We start from the raw sequence: 17,185 nt of genomic DNA on the forward strand, positions 1-17,185 counted from the left end.
AACATTGCAATAAATAGCAAATCAAGTGTAGTCTTAGAAAGATCAGCCAATAAAATATTTGTGGACATTAATCACTGGTTCCTAGCCAATTCTTTGTCACTAAACTTTGAAAAAACACACTACATGCAGTTCAGAACTTGTAAGGGGTGTCCCAAGAGTATATGTCTAACATTCGATGACAAGAAGATAGAAGAAGTGGACAGTGTTAAATTCTTGGGATTACAACTCGATAATAAATTCAACTGGGAGCAGCACACCACAGAACTGCTGAAGCGTCTTAACAAATCTCTGTTTGCAATGCTAATTTTGTCAGACATAGGGGATATAAAAATGAAAAAGCTGGCATACTATGCTTACTTTCATTCCATAATGTCATATGGGATTATTTTTTGGGGTAATTCATCAAGCCAAGCTAAAGTTTTCCGGGCACAAAAACGTGCAGTAAGAATTATATGTGGTGTGAACTCAAGAACATCCTGCAGAAGCCTGTTTAGGGAACTAGGGATACTAACTACAGCTTCCCAATATATTTATTCCTTAATGAAATTTGTCATTAAAAATATATCACTTTTTCAAACCAACAGCTCAATTCATGGAATCAATACTAGAAATAAGAATAATCTTCACAAGGATTTAAAGTCACTTAGTCTTGTACAAAAAGGTGTGCATTATTCAGGAACACACATTTTCAATAATTTTCCAGCAGCCATAAAAAGCTTAACAACCAATGAAATTGAGTTTAAGAGAAGCCTAAAGGATTTATTGGTGGCCAACTCCTTCTACTCCATTGATGAATTTCTTAGTAAAACCAACTGATTTGTATATAAGTACAACATAACTTCTACACAATTTCAGTGCAGTAATGTGTTCACTGAAAATTTGTGTGTCTGTGTCTGTGTGTGTGTGTGTGTGTGTGTGTGTGTGTGTGTGTGTGTGTATGTGTGTGTGGTTGTGTGTAAGTATAATCTAACTTCTGCACCATTTCAGTGCAGTAATGTGTTCATTGTAAATAAGTATTACAGTAGTTGTATTACATGTTTATTACCTTATAAATAAATAAAAAACTTTTTTATTTTAAATTCAGTGCATTATGACTCTTAGTGTTCATTAAAAAATGACGATCATTCCACTTGGGACCTGTGGAATGGTACATTAGCTTATTTGTTTTAGTTATAAATATTTGTCATGTATTGTTGTTTTTCTGACATGTTCCACATCCTGGAGGACCTCCTCACTACGGATCAATTGGAATGAAAGTAAATCTAATCTAATCTAATTAATGTGATTTGAAGAGAAGTAATAAAATGAGGTCTAACACGGAAAGTAAGCGTTTCTGGACACATGTCAACATAACATATTTTCTTTCTTTGTGTGTGAGGAATGTTTCCTGAAAGTTTGGACGTACCTTTTTGTAACACCTTGTATTTGATGAAACAGGTCGAGTACGTGCAGCTAGACCTCAAGTACACAGCATCTGAAGCTATATCTGTGTCGTAAATACGTCACGAATACCTTTTATATGACCGCTTCCCATCCCAGGAAGTTTGTTCCATATTATATTGCAGAACTGTGTTTTCGGCTGGTTCTCCCTAGTGGTGTAAACTGATGTACTTAAAATGATGGCATAAATTAGCCAGAAAGGTTTGTGTATGGCAGGCTTTATTCTGAAACCGTCAGATTGCTAATCCACATTTACTTCATTATCGAGAAGATGCAAACCGCGTATCAACTGCAAGCACTTATAAGTTTATATACACACAAGTTCTGACTTTACCAGAAATAAACTGTTGCTGTCATTGTAGACTTCGTAACACAGCCACCAGTGTTCACTATTTAATTACCCTTCGAATACAGGATGATAACAATGAACATGTCAGAGACGCAACGCAATTTTACAACAACAATTTTCATGTATATGTGGTAACTGTATTTTACATTGTATGCACAACTCCGAAATTGAAATTAGAAACTGATTAGCGATAAATGGAAAGTTGATAGGTATCCTGCAGCGACGTAATTACATAATAACAACATGGCATATACACTGTCCAGTCACATTAATGTTACCACGTGTCAAAAGCCTGAACAGCCATCCTCTGCAGCGTGGACCGCTGCGTGGCGTACAGGAAGAGAGTCAATGAGGTTCTGGTTCAAAAAATGGCTCTGAGCACTATGGGACTTAACATCTGTGGTCATCAGTCCCCCAGAACTTAGAACTACTTAAACCTAACTAACCTAAGGACATCACACACATCCATGCCAGAGGCAGGATTCGACCCTGCGACCGTAGCAGTCGCGCGGTTCCGGACTGAGTGCCTAGAACCCTAGACCACCGCGGCCGGCTGAGGTTCTGGAAATACCGACAAGGGTGTGGAGCCATTTCGACTCCAGTGTGTGGCCAGGTGTGTTAGTTTTCTCGATTGAGGATGCATGGCGCGAATAGCCCGATCGAGATGGTCCCACAGATTTCCATTGGGTTTAAATTCGGGGAATTTGGAGGCCAGAGGAGTACGGTGAACTCATCCTGTTGCCCTTCCCATGTAAACTGCTGTCCGTGTGGCGTGCTGCATTGTCCTGCTACTAGATGCCATCGTGACACGGGAAAATAAACTGCATACCTACATACATACTGCAAACTGCATACCTACATAAATACTGCATACATACTGCACACATGCATACATACTGCTTCCGTGAGTTATATTTCCTTCACATTCCTCCGATGAAACTGAGTCTTGTGCCTGCTTTTCCCACTATCTGTTTTATATGGTCATTCCACTGAAGGTCACTCTGGATAGTTACACCTAGATATTTTACGGCAGACGATGTCTCCAGCTGTTTTTCATCAATAGTGTACCTGTACAGTAGTTGATTTCTTTTCCTATGTATGCGCAATATGATACATTTATACATTTCAGGCTCAACTCGCAGAGTCTGCACCATTCATCAATTCTCTGTAGGTCGTTCTGCAAATTCTTACTATCTTCTGGCGTTGCTGCTTTGGTATAAACAACTGATCATCTGCGAATAGCCTTAAAGGGGAATGCGACACTTTCTACTAGATCATTTATATACAGGGTGTCCATAAAGTCCCTTTACAATTTCAAAATTTTATTACAACGGCAGCTGTTGAAATATTTTAACAACATTTCTTTTATTGTAATCAGTGTTTATAAAAGTTTTTTTGACAGTGTTTAACAGACCTCCATATGGGCGCCTTTAGTTGCACGAAGCTCATCAAGACGGTACTTGATTTTTTGCCATGTTCGCTGTAGCGTAGCGTCATCAATGGTGGCAATGGCATTACGAATCCTTTGCTTCAAGCCAGCAATGTCCCTTATCTGTGTCTGCTTTTCCAACCCCCCCCCCCCCCCCCTAAGAAAACTTCCAAGGGAGTGATATCTGGCGAACGCTGTGGCCAAGGAATTGGCCCATCCCTCTCAATGCATCTGCCTGGAAATTTCATTGAGGAACCGACGAACATGCAGATGGTGGTGCACCATCTTTCTGGAAAATGGTAGTTGGTTGTAAGTCAATCCAGGTCAATCAAGGTTGAGGTAAACACCTGCAGTAATTGTTGACTCGTTGAAAAAAAAATGGACAAATTATTCGATTGCACATGATTCCACACCACACATTCACTTTTGGACCATCCCGGTGAAGCTCCCTAGTCACATGGGGGTGTTCAGATCCCCAGATTCTCACATTGTGTCTGTTTAATGTCCCAGAAACATGAAAAGTTGCCTCTTCACTGAACCAAACTCGCTTGAGGAACGCTTCATCCACCCAAAGGCGTTCCAGCATGTTGAGTGCAAACTCTGTTCGTTTTGGCTTGTCATTTGGCTCAAGTGTCTGTAACAGTTGTGCTTTGTAAGCGTACAACCGTATGTTCTTGTGGAGGACCTTATGCACAGTTGAATGTGGTAGTTGCAACTGTCTGGCAGTAATGCGGATGGACTTCGTAGGTGAACGAGTTAAGACGTTTAAAAAGCGATCGATGTTTTCCTCAGATGTTTCCTCAGATGTTTTCCCGCTCCTCCCTATATCCAACACTGTCCCTGTTTCCATAAAATTTTTGTCCCATGCAAGGATTGAAGGGCACGATGGTGGATCTCTTCAATACTTCGTTCTGATAGTTTCGTTGAGTCTGAATATCCGATTTTGTCTCAATAAACCAGGACACGCATTGTGCCTTCTCTTGAGGAGTTGTCATTTTATAGAGGTTCAGTTCCTTCCATCAACAGAGTATCTGAAACACAAAATTTTAGTATATATAAGAACTGTAGTAAACAGTGATTACAATAAAAGAAATTTTGTTAAAATATTTCAACAAATACCGTTGTAATAAAATTTTGAAGTTGTAAAGGGACTTTATGGACACCCTCTATATTGTGAACAGCAACGGTCCTATCACACTTCCCTGTGGTACTCCGGATATTACCTTTACATCTGTCGATTTAGTTCCGTTAAGAGCGACGTGTTGCGTTCTATCTGCAAGAAGGTCTTGAATAACATCTCAGGTCTGCTCCGATACTCCGTAAACTCATTTTTTTTCATTAAACGGTAATGCGGGACGGTGTCAAATGCCTTACTGAAATCAAGGTCCCCGGCATCAACCTGAGCGCCATTGTCCACTGCGCTGTGGATCTCATGGAGAAACAGAGCCAGCTGAGTTTCGCAGGATCTCTGCTTGCCGAATCCGTGTTGATTTTTATAGAGGAGATGTTCATTTTCCAAGAACGTCATGGTTCTTGAGCACGTATATATATAAAACAGCTACTGAACAGACGTAGTTGCAGAAAATGTGTGAAACTGTAGCTGATAAAGACACTCTTAGCTGCACAGTCTTTATCCCAGCGGTATTTACTAAATGCACTTAAAGTCTGAGGTGCAAATAATTTGGAAACTTAAGTTAATGTGAATAAAACATAATGAAACAGCTCATATAGAGATATTTCAAGTTGAGGTGGAAGGAGTACACGAAAATACGTGGAAAGATAATGCCATCATTAGAAGTTATGCCATAAGGGATCCGTCATCAGTGTGGAATAGCAAGTACTTCATACTTACATATTATTCCAACATACACTCAGGTCTGCCGATGGAATAATTTTTTCATAATCACATGCCCAAAATATGGAAACAATTAATAAACTATAGAAAATTATAATGAGAATAATTAAAAAAGAGTTACAAGGATTCAAACTGTGTTGTTTGAGTGCATATGACTATCATTCGTGTATATCAAGGAAAATTATTTGTAATTATTGTAAAACAGCTACACCCATGGTCGGGGAATAATGAGACTTAATTTGCATTTATCAAAAAAACCTCAAAACTGTATGTTGGGACAGAATGGGTCACATCCTCCATTTAAATGTAGTAATTACTCATATATGGTCAGAGACATGTTTAAAGTTGAAACAGGGTAGTAAAAGCACCCACTCTAACATGTGGATGTTATGTCAGCAATATATTTGTATAGTGTGGTACTAAGTTAATGGGCCTCAATAAATGTCTTCAATACGTGAAAAACTTCTACTTAATTCATCATTCACATATTCAAGTATCTAAAAAAATAACAGTTATTATTTTAAAACTGAAGCATAAAAATGAATAATGAATCATCTGTATTGTTATCACAACGTTAAAATTATGACAAATATTACAGCTATTACAAATATTAAAAATATTACACTATACTATGATCATATGCACAGTATACTTTCATAATATGATGAATATTACTGAAATATCATACGTAAAATATCTGTGATAGATAATACTACACTCCTTACAACTATTTGATTTAACAGGTTCTTCATTGTGGATAAATTCAGACTGAGTTTTGCAAACAAATGGGGAAGCATACAGAATATAATGGGAAGGCAGAGATGTGTGTGTGTGTGTGTGTGTGGGTAATTATGAAACTGTAACTGAAGCATTTTCTTTGACATGTTTACATCTGTAAACATTGGACTGTAGTTGATTGTTACATTAAGTTTAAATGTCTAATACATTATAAATTGTATGAACAATTAATAACATACCAAACAATGTAACAGTAACAGTTGCAGTGAACGTTAGAATGTGAATAATAATTGTTGACTACTGCAAACACTTTTTGGAATCACCAGTTGTAATTATTGCAGTTATTCCACTGTGGCTTTATCTTTTTTCTGTTTAAAAAATTCTGATTAATTAATTTGATGTACAAATATGACCAAAACAATGTAACAATTGATACTTATGATGAAAATAAAGATGCTAGAACACATATGTGCGACACTAAAGGTAACTTATATCTCTGGTTTAGTATAATTTCGGCATTATTTTCAAACATAAGAACTTCCTTTTTGTGGTCAAGTAACTAAAGCTTTGAGTGAAACAATTGGTGAGACTGTTGATCTAAGTCAAACTTTAATTCTGTAAGTAACTATCCAGTTATCTGCCGCTCTGTTACAGAGGAAAACGAATCAAACCTGTATATTACATGACTTTAAAAGTATTCTGTTACTATCATTTAAGAAGTGTATACATACTAAGTAAAGATTAAAATAGTTAAATTGACCGTAACATTAATTTAATGCAAGACACCTGACTATGACAACTGAAGCCTTCTTCCCTTTCTTCCAAGCATTCAGTCTCTGTCTGTAAATATGGGCGCATGTTATGTGTAAGGAGGAGAATAATTTTTCAGAACATTAATGTATGCAGTAATGATTTCTTGCGCTTCTAGTTCCTTATAGAGACTTATATGTGCTGTTTGTATTTAAAAATTTCCAAAACATTCTACAAAGTTCTCTTCATTCTGTCAACCACAAAATAAATAAATAAAGTTTTCTGTATTTTTTACTTCACACCTTCCATCCACACCTATTTCCTACCACTATTCTCAACTAGTATCTGCTCCCCAACACCACCTCACCTTCGTGTTGAGGGATGGTTACACTAATTTTCTTTTTTGAATGGAACGTCATCCTTGCACAAAATTTTATTGAAACTGCTCCAGCCATGCTAGAGTTCCCAACCTCACACCCACTTCGAACGACTCTTGGCACGTCCTAAAGCATGTCGGGAGAAACTGGTCGAAAACCGAAAGACTGGAGGCCCCATAGTTGGCAGTGAGAGTGCAAGCGACTATAAAAATTCTTGAGAGACGAATACTCTTATTAGCTATGAAGCAACATACAACACCAGCATGTCACAGGAGGTAAGTTTGTGTCAGTGCAGTCTCTACAACTATTGGAATACCATATCCAAGATGGAAAAGAAACTTTCATTGGAAACAGAACATATTCACTTTATCACAAGTTCACGCATTACGGACATGGTTTTTTTAGCGTGTGACATGGAAACCACGACCATTTCCTCAGAGATATTCGGGTTTTAGATGTAGTTGTCAGATGTCATAAATAGTATAGGAATTGCATAGTTGGAATTTACATCATATTATTTGCTACATTACATGTTTACTTGCAGGATTACCTGGCTTCGTCGATTCTCCTCCGATTCTGTCGACAGACAAGGAAAATTAAAAATGTTAGGTCCCACCGAGATTTGAACTCGGATCGCTGGATTCAGAGTCCAGAGTGCTAACCATTACACCATGGGACCTCACGAAGTATTATGGTCTTACTAGTTATAAAGATAGTTCTAAACGACGCTTGATAGTTGTATCTACTCATTATACTTTTAGTTTGCAAGCAAGTAAGAAAGAATACCGTAAAGTTTACTGTTCCGTCAACTAAGAGGCCGTTAGATGCAGTGGAGAAGTTCGTATTCGGGAAGAGCATTTGTAGTGTGGTTTTCAAAGGAACTATCACGGCATTCGTGGTTCAAATGGCTCTGAGCACTATGGGACTCAACTGCTGAGGTCATTAGTCCCCTAGAACTTAGAACTAGTTAAACCTAACTAACCTAAGGACATCACAAACATCCATGCCCGAGGCAGGATTCGAACCTGCGACCGTAGCGGTCTTGCGGTTCCAGACTGCAGCGCCTTTAACCGCACGGCCACTTCGGCCGGCTCACGGCATTCGTCTGGAACCGTTTAGTCTTACGGAAACCACTGAGAGCCAGAATCAGGATGACGAGCTGATGATATGAATCCCGCTCTTCGCAAATGCAAGACTCGTGTCTAATCACTGCGCCACCTCCCTCGGCCTCGCAGTTGATTCATACTGTTGGCTCTCCCAGTATTAAAATTAATACTAATGAAACAGCATTTGTGGTGTTAATTTTATTTCTGTCTAATGATATTTTTAAAAATGTGTTATTTCATATTTACGTTTTGCTATGCGGGTACCCTTCTGCATGTGACAGAGTATGCTATAAATGAAATTAATCAAAATTTTCAAGTAAAACTGGAGTGACTTCGATGTTTTTTGTACGTCCTATACTTACTTCTTCTTCTTCGCGCTCTTAAAACCAATTAAAAAATTAAGTCCGAGCGACAACGTTTATTATAGCTACACAAGATGATTTACATGATTTATCCTGCAACAAATTTCCAAATAATGTTTCTCAATGGAGATATTTGTCTTCGATGTCTTCCTAGCACAAAAAAAAGCATGGCACACTAAGTATACTGTACATACAGTAGTGCAAATCAGTGTAAAGGACTGGATAGTTGAAGGAAAATTAACATTATCAGCTGGAACATTTCTGCAAAGTGTATATGAAATAGTATGAAATCAGTACTGACAAAAGACGTCAAATGGTATCGCATTTTGATGTCAGTAGCACAGTATATACCAAGACATGAACGCGTCAGGGATGGTAGAGGGTGGAACTCAGTATACAGGCGATCGCCGCTGGGTGATGTTAGTGTGTGCGCATGTGCCGTTACAGCAGATAGGAAACAGAAACCGTTAGTGGCAGTGCGTCTTGTGTACATAAACCATGACTGTGACAATGCCACGCAGATAACAGTTACCATGAAATTAAAAAACAAAAGTGTAAAGAAGGAAATGCAAGGAAATGGTACTCTCGAATCGTCAATCCGCCAAGAAACCCAGCCGTTCAAGTATAGTGATTGACAATTTCGTTAAGCAGGGGAAAGTAGAAAATAATTTGAGGCATCGGAACGGTTCCTTTTGCACAAAGCAAGGATCACAAAAAGTTATTCTTCTCATCCTGTTGCTGATCTTCAGTTGTCAGTAACTGCCAGACATGCATGACATATTTTGTCAAATGACTAACATCTTGCATCCAAGAAAAGACAGCAGAAACCTGCTGTAACACGCAAACATAAACTGGCTAGATTGGGCTGTGCTGAAAAACATACATATTGGACTTTATAGAATGGGACGAAATGATTTTCAGTGACGAGAAGAAATTTAATTTAGATGGACCAGAAGGGTTTCAGTATTACTGGCATGACCTGAGAACAGAGGAGCAGGTAAGAATGAGCAGAAGATTTGGTGGTGGAAGTGTTATGGTTTGGGCAACCTTGTGTGCTAAAGGTAAGTCATGCATTGCTTGACTGAACACTAGAATGAACTGTAATATGTACACTGATACGTTGCAGACAGAACTGTTTAGGATGTATGAGGCCGTTGGGAACGAAAGTCTAATGATTCAGCAAGATAATGTGTCTGTGCTTTTTTCTGCTACAGCCAAAAACTGGTTTGTAGGTAAAGATATCGATGTCTTGTCCTGGCCTGCATGTAGCTCGGATATGAATCCAATGGAAAACCTTTGGTTAATACTTGCAAGGCGTGTTTATCACAGCAAAAAGCAATTTAAGGTCGAATGTGAGCTGAAACGTGCAATACAAGAAGAGTGGGCGACAATGTCACTGCAACACTTCAAACATTAACAAAATCAATGTCTAAGAGAATTTTTGCCGTAATTAGAAAAAGGGAGGCTGCACAAAGTACTAAGAATGCAGTATTACAACACGACAGTGAGTGTCTTTATGCTAATTTCCATCCAGGAACTGCAAACGCCTTATTTTGTTGCTCGTGTTATGAAGGAAACTATGCAATGCCGTCATGATTGTTTGTATCTTATATGTATCTACTGCTTTCATATTAAATTCGATACAGACATTATGCAATTACTTACGCAGAAAATCTTTCTTTGTACTGATGTCCACTACTGTAAAGATATATACCCATTCAAAGTAATTCCAATGCATACATCTGACTTGTTTGATTTTAAAGAAGGTTTTGGAACATCGTTGTCAATGAAGGGGTGCAAGCACTGTCTCATACTCATGCATCTGAAATCGCTATTCAAACTGCTTACTGTGAAGCAGAAAAATGGAAAAATGTCAATCTATTCAAAAGAGGAAGTACCATTGCTGATGTATGTCATGCCGTACATCATCTGAAAGATCATTTATGTTCATCAGTTGCAAAACAGAGAGACCTGTCGACGATGTTGCCGTTTCTTCATTAACATACAGGATAATCCATAGTAAACTTGGTAATATCTGATCCCTAGGATGTAAAAGACAACAATGAGAGAATTATTTTCTTGAATTTAATTTTGTTATTCTCATATAAAAAATTATAAATTACGAGAAATAAATTATTTTGCTATTTTGTCGAAAACTGTTTTGAGACAGTGGCTGTGAGCAAAATACGGGTTGATTCTTGCAGGTAAGATAACAGCAACCAACCACTTTCTATAATGCTATTTATTTACATAAATAGCGCCGTTACCGGTTTCGAACCGGTCGGTTCATCATCAGACGGCTTATTCACGTTAAGATACAATTTTTTAGTTCGGTGCTGAGTAGGCCAGAAGACTCCGATTACCTCTGATTTGGTTTATAGTGTCTCAGCCTAGTCTCCCTAGAATCCAAAAGACTACTCACACCACTGATGGTGGAGGACTTGTTACCTCCTGCGTAACTCTGTGATCAGTGAAACGCTCCACTGACGTGCTTGGAACTACAAGGTTGAGTTTATAAAAAAGAAAAAGAAAAAAGCAGTAAGCTCTGTACAAGTAAATTTGATACCTCGGTTTTCAGAGCAATTCCGGAAAGATAAAACCCACCTACCCTCCCACGCCCACCCATCCACATACACACACACACACACACACACACACACACACACAGTTAACACTAGCACCGCCAACCAACCAAAGATGACGGACACTAAGAGTTATCGACAGTGTCCCTCTGTTTTTTTTACAAGGGACAGTGCAGGATTCCAGACAGAATTTAAGCAAAACCTCAATATCTATTTATAAGGATACTTGCTAAACTAATCTCAGTTTATCCCCAACAGCACTATCCCAATGTGTGGAAGTCCTTGCAAGAATCTCCGTGCTGTTACATTACTTAGGATGAACGGCGCCAAGAGTATGTTCTGTAATAACCGATTTGCTCGGCTGTTGTAAGCATGTGTGACGCTTATGCTCAGTTTACCGCTCCTCCACGGTTCTGGTACTCTGACCAATATAGCCTATGACATATCACAACCGCAAGGTGTACGATAGACATCTGCCTTATGCAAACCAAAGCCATCCTTAATGAGATCTAAAAGGACGCTGATGTTAGATGGAGGTCGGAAAACACGTGGTTCTCATTTTCTCTCCAATGGCTATTTTTCTTTCTTCAGTCCACTTGGTTCGATTCCTATCTACTTCTGCCACTGCTTCTATCAGGCTATCTCAAGGTGTTTCTTAACTTGTTGGGTTCATGGGTTATACTTTAACTTTCCGATGTACATCATATTCTACTGTGCAGGCGTCAGTACTGAAAGTCTTTGAATATGTCTACAAAACTTTAATCTTCGTTTTCTAATGCCTGCTACCAGGTTTGACAAATTCTTTGTTATTTTACGGGATTTCAGCAAGTGCCCCTTCTGTTTTATCCTGGGCTAATAATTTTCCTCACAATTCTCCGTATTTTCTTCAGAATGTATTGCAGATTGAGTTTTCTGTTGAGAATTAAAGTTTCGCTTGTTTGGAGAGTTTCAGGCTTGATGACGGTGTTGCAATGTGATCTTTGCATTGACATGCAAGTTTTAATCGAACTATATGTGCTTTCTTTTCTAATCCCATTGTTTCTACTATCCGCCGAGACACTGGAAGTGTCTGACTCCTTTCATTCCCCGTAATTCGTGTTTAATTTCTGGATGTTACATATAGTGCAGATCACCGTAGCTTTTTCGGAAGAGATTTGTAGGCCAGCTTTTACAGTGTATTCCTTTAGGACTTCTGAGTACTGTGATTTCACTTTAAGCTAGTATCGCTAAACGGAATGCGAAAACTAAGAAAGAGATGTACATGTCATCTTTTGTTCGTCGGCATTTAGTAAGCTCCCAGTGATTTTGTTTTTGTAGTTGTTTTTCTCGTTTCCTAAAGAGTTTATCTCAGATGAAATTGGGGAGAACTGAGAACAATCACTCTCCTTGACGAATGCCGTTTTTAATTTGAAATGGCTTTTTTATTTACCTCATAAACTTTACTTTGGACTTCGAGTCAGCGAATGTTTGACTGATGAGGCTTATTGTATTCGGATGTAGCCCTATCGTCCTAGTATGTCAGATACAGGCTGTCGGTCAGCCGAGTCATATGCTTTCTTGAGGTCGATGAAAGACGATTGTTTTGGGTTGCCTTATATTTCGATACTGTTTTAAGGTTAAAGATATGTTCTGTGCATAACGGGCTGATTGATGTTCACTTGCTATTCGCCCATTGGTTGTGTGTGCCGAGAATATCTCGTCTGCAACTTGAATGAGAGAAATCCTTTTATAGTTATTTACGCCTGTACAGTTAACATTCTTGTGTAGTGGGCGGATGAGTCCGTACGTCCAATCTTCTGGCAGTTTTACTTTGTGCTGATTATCCGTGATGATTTGTGTAAGCTCCTCAACTGTGTTTGCCTGTAAATGCTTCAACAATTCCACTATGATGCCGTCTTTCCCAGTTTTGCTGTTGTTTTCAGTTCTACAAATATGTTTGTAGATTTCATCTTCGATAGGTGGTCGAGATTCTGGACGGATGTGTACAGGAGTCTCCTTTGAGCATTCTGTATGACCTCGGTTTGTAACTATTCCCGGTGGCTGCTTTTTCTTTCTCACTTTTCTCTTTTCTATTAATTTCTTGGCTCCTTTTTGTGTTAAATTACTGAATCTGTTTTTTCTTGCGGTTTGTTCTTCTTGGGGTAGATTTAACTATGACGCCTGCAAGACAGTGATTCGACATGTACGTCGTGCACTTCTATCTGTGAATGGATGTGGTGGCCACATTTTCCATTTGATATTCATCAAGCAACTGTACGGCTAACTTCCTCGTCTTTTACTTGCGGAGACGTTTCCTCAGGAAGCTCGAAACGACTTTCAGACTTTTTTGTTGAAACAGCATAATGAGTGTGGCTCAATTACTGTTGGTGACTTTACGAGTATATGCTGGAAAATTGCCAGACGTTTTTGGTTGTTCTTTTTCTCCTCCAAGTTATGCGTTGGAATCTTAAGTCTTCGCGATGAATTTTCAACATGACCTCTTCCAGTTTAGTCCAAAGTTGTTCATCATTTTCATGATCTTTCATGTTATCCAAGTTTGTAGGAACATATGCATTAGTCAACATGTGCTTCTTATACGCACACTGCACGCATATTGTCGTGATACTCTTATTTACGGATGTAGCTTTTGTGGTTGAGTCGACCATATTCTTGTTTACGACGAAAGCCACACTCAAGAGTGGAGTGGCATTGTCTTCCTAACCGCTTGTCTGCTTTCCTCTCGAAGATAAGGTAGTTACTGTAATCTGTAGTGCCCTCGCCTGTGAAGCATGTTTCTTGAAGGGCTGGTATCTCTATCTTTTGTTGATGTAACTGTTATACGATGATGTGTTGTCTGCCTGGTTGAGTTAGGGTGCTGGTGCTGACGCTCCCAATGTATGTGAATTTCTTTCCTGATTGTTTACTACAGAACACCGATTTTCTCCGTTATCGTTACAGCTCAGGTGCCCCAGAATCCAAATGTTCGGTTTCCGTTTGTTGATGGGATCTGCTACCACCTGGATAAAGTTCACACTAATAATAATTGCTTGCAACATCGATTGCACCCGTACCATATTTCTATGCACCAGGAATTGCATGGTGACGACTTTGAACGTCGTGTATAGTTCTGCCACTAGGCACAATAGAAATTACGGGACGATGACAGATTTTTTGCACGCGTTCTATTTAGCGACGAAGCGTCATACCAACAGCGGTAACGTAAACCGGCATAATGTGCACTATTGGGCAACGTAAAATCCACGATGGCTGCAACAAGTGGAACATCAGCGATCTTGGCGGGTTAATGTATCGTGCGGCATTATGGGAGGTAGGATAATTGGACCCCAATTTTATCGATGGCAATCTAAATGGTGCAATGTATGCTGATTTCCTACGTAATGTTCTACCGATGTTACTACAAGATGTTTCACTGCTTCACAGAACAGCGATGTGCTTCCAGCATGATGGATGTCTGGCACATAGCTCGCGTGCGGTTGAAGCGGTATTGAATATCATATTTCATGGCAGGTGGATTGGTCGTCGAAACACCATACCATGGCCCGCACTTTCACCGGATCTGACGTCCCCGGATTTCTTTCTGTGGGGAAAGTTAAAGGATATTTGCTATAGTGATCCACCGACAACGCCTGACAACACGCGTCAGCGCATTGTCAATGGATGTGCGAACATTACGGAAGGCGAACTACTCGCTGTTGAGAGGAATGTCGTTACACGTATTGCCAAATGCATTGAAGTTGACGGACATCATTTTGAGAATTTATTGGGTTAATATGGTATTTACAGGTAATCACGCTGTAACAGCATGCGTTCCCAGAAATGATAAGTTCACAAAGGTACACGTATCACATTGGAAGAACTGAAATAAAATATTCAAACGTACGTACATTCTGTATTTTAATTTAAAAAACCTATCTGTTACCAAATGTTCATCTAAAATTGTGAGCCATACGTTTGTGACTATTACAGAGCCATCTATCACAAAACGAAAAAAGTGGTCCAACTAAAACATTCATATTTCTTTACGTACTAGTCGAATATGTAATAAAAATGGGGGTTCCTATTAAAAAAAAACGCAGTTGATATCCGTTTGACCTATGGCAGCGCCATCTAGAGGGCCAACCATAGCGCTATCTGGTTTCCCCCTTCAAGCTAGACAAGTTTCGTTCTTTGTAGTTTATCGTTTGACACTTATTTCGTGAGATATTTGGTCCGGTCACGATCAAGGATGTCCCATACGAAATTCAATCGATTTCATCTATTGAAGTCGTTTTTGAAAAACGGCGTTTTCTTTTTACGATTTGCCGGCCACGGTGGCCGAGCGGTTCTAGGCGCTCAGTCCGGAACCGCGCGACTGCTGCGGTCGCAGGTTCGAATCCTGCCTCGGGCATGGATGTGTGTGATGTCCTTAGGTTAGTTAGGTTGAAGTAGTTCTAAGTTCTAGGGGACTGATGACCACAGATGTTAAGTCCCATAGTGCTCAGAGCCATTTGAACCATTTTTCTTTTTACGATTTGAAGAAGGTGGGCGTGGTAAAGCTTACAGGGAGAACCGGTAATGCTCCATAGGTAAGGGACGCTCGGACTCTGCATAATGAAACTGGATCACTGTCCGCCTCACTTCTGAACCATTGCAGAAGTGTTATCTCTTATTTTACTAATTATTTCTTCCCTTTCCGGTTCTAGCGAGGGTGTAGAATGATCTGACTATAAAACGCACAACATCCGTATTTGCGGGTTGCCTATCTAATGGTTTCCAGGGGCAACAAAAATTTGATTTTCAGTACTCCTTAAGCTTATTGACCGATTTTAAAAATTTAAAATGCTCTCATGATCGACTCATTAAGAGGTATAATCTGACGTTAAAGGTTTAACACAGTAAGTCTTCTATTAAAGTTAGAAGCTGTGTATGTGACACGACTCAGACAGCTCGGCGCGCAAATTACGAAGCTTGTATTCATCCAGTATTCAGAAAGAGAACACGTAGCGACTTCCAACAAACTTTACATGTAATTTCAGACCTTTTCTAAATTTTTATCTCGATGGAAAAATAATAAAAGAATTAAATCTACCGCATACTATATTTTTCATGTTTATACAACAGAACTCCAGCGTCAGGTTTGACGTTCCAATTTATTATTGCTCTTCTATTAACTGTACTGGCTACCCGTTTTGCACACAATCTCCACATATACCCTTCAATGTATCTGCAAAATTATGATATTGCATGACATGTAGTTCAGAAGATACGAAGTCATAAACATTGAGATGCATGAAAAGCTAGCTTTCATTAACACAATGCGCAAATTACCAACATATTGGGCTGGTGCAAAAGGTCGTAGCGCCTTTTCATAAATTTAGTGAATATAACAGACACACTAACAAAGAACGTAGTCGTTAATAATATATTGTCTCTCACTATCTACAAGAGTCTGCCCAAGCTGGGGTAACATTTCGATTCCGTGACTGTAGAAATGACTTGGTTGTGAGGCGACGAACTCATCGAGTCATGTTCGCGACGCATTTTTTCCGGAAAGGAAGTTCCTGAAGGTTGTTCTCGAGAGAGCAGAAAAGGTGAAAATCTGCGGGCGGGACAGCAGGTGAATAAGGTGGGTGCGGAACGACTTTCCAACCCAACCCCTGTAAAGTGTTTCTTGTCAGTCTAGCAGACTCCTCGGCAGGCGTTATCGTGGAGTAGCATCACTTCACGCAGTCTTCCTGGTCGGTGTTCTTGGACTGCGTCTGTAAGACGTCTCAGTTGTTGAGGAAACATTTCAACAGTGATGGTAACACCTTTCGGAAGTAATTCGTAGTACACCACACCGTCGCTGTTCCACCAGATGCATAACATTATCTTTCGTGGATGGGTGCAGGTCTTTGTACGGGGCGTTACTGCTTTGTTTGGGCTCAACCATTGCTTTCTTTGCCTTACGTTATCATAAAGACACTATTTTTTTGTGTCATCAGTAGCAAGACAGCATGGGGATGGTCGGTGTTGTTCATGAGCCTGATGATGAGCAAGCAGTGATACGTATGTTACCACCCGCTGATTTTTGTGATTTTGGTTCAGAGCATTGCTGAACCGTCCCCATTGCATGAAAATGTCTCACGATGGTGGAATGATCACAGCTCATCACAATTGCCAGTTATCGAGTACAATGACATTGATAACTGCGGATTAATGTGTTTAAACGATCACCA

General features: G+C 39.5%; 1 non-coding gene across 1 annotated transcript; it reads right to left on the reverse strand.

The window, feature by feature from the left end:
- Positions 1-7,545: 7,545 nt before the first annotated feature.
- Trnaq-cug (transfer RNA glutamine (anticodon CUG)) lies at positions 7,546-7,617 on the reverse strand. The gene has a single exon. It is a non-coding gene; the product is annotated as a tRNA-Gln (tRNA).
- Positions 7,618-17,185: the final 9,568 nt, after the last annotated feature.

This window comes from Schistocerca cancellata, chromosome 2 (assembly GCF_023864275.1).
Source record: "Schistocerca cancellata isolate TAMUIC-IGC-003103 chromosome 2, iqSchCanc2.1, whole genome shotgun sequence".
NCBI classification, from domain to species: domain Eukaryota; kingdom Metazoa; phylum Arthropoda; class Insecta; order Orthoptera; family Acrididae; genus Schistocerca; species Schistocerca cancellata.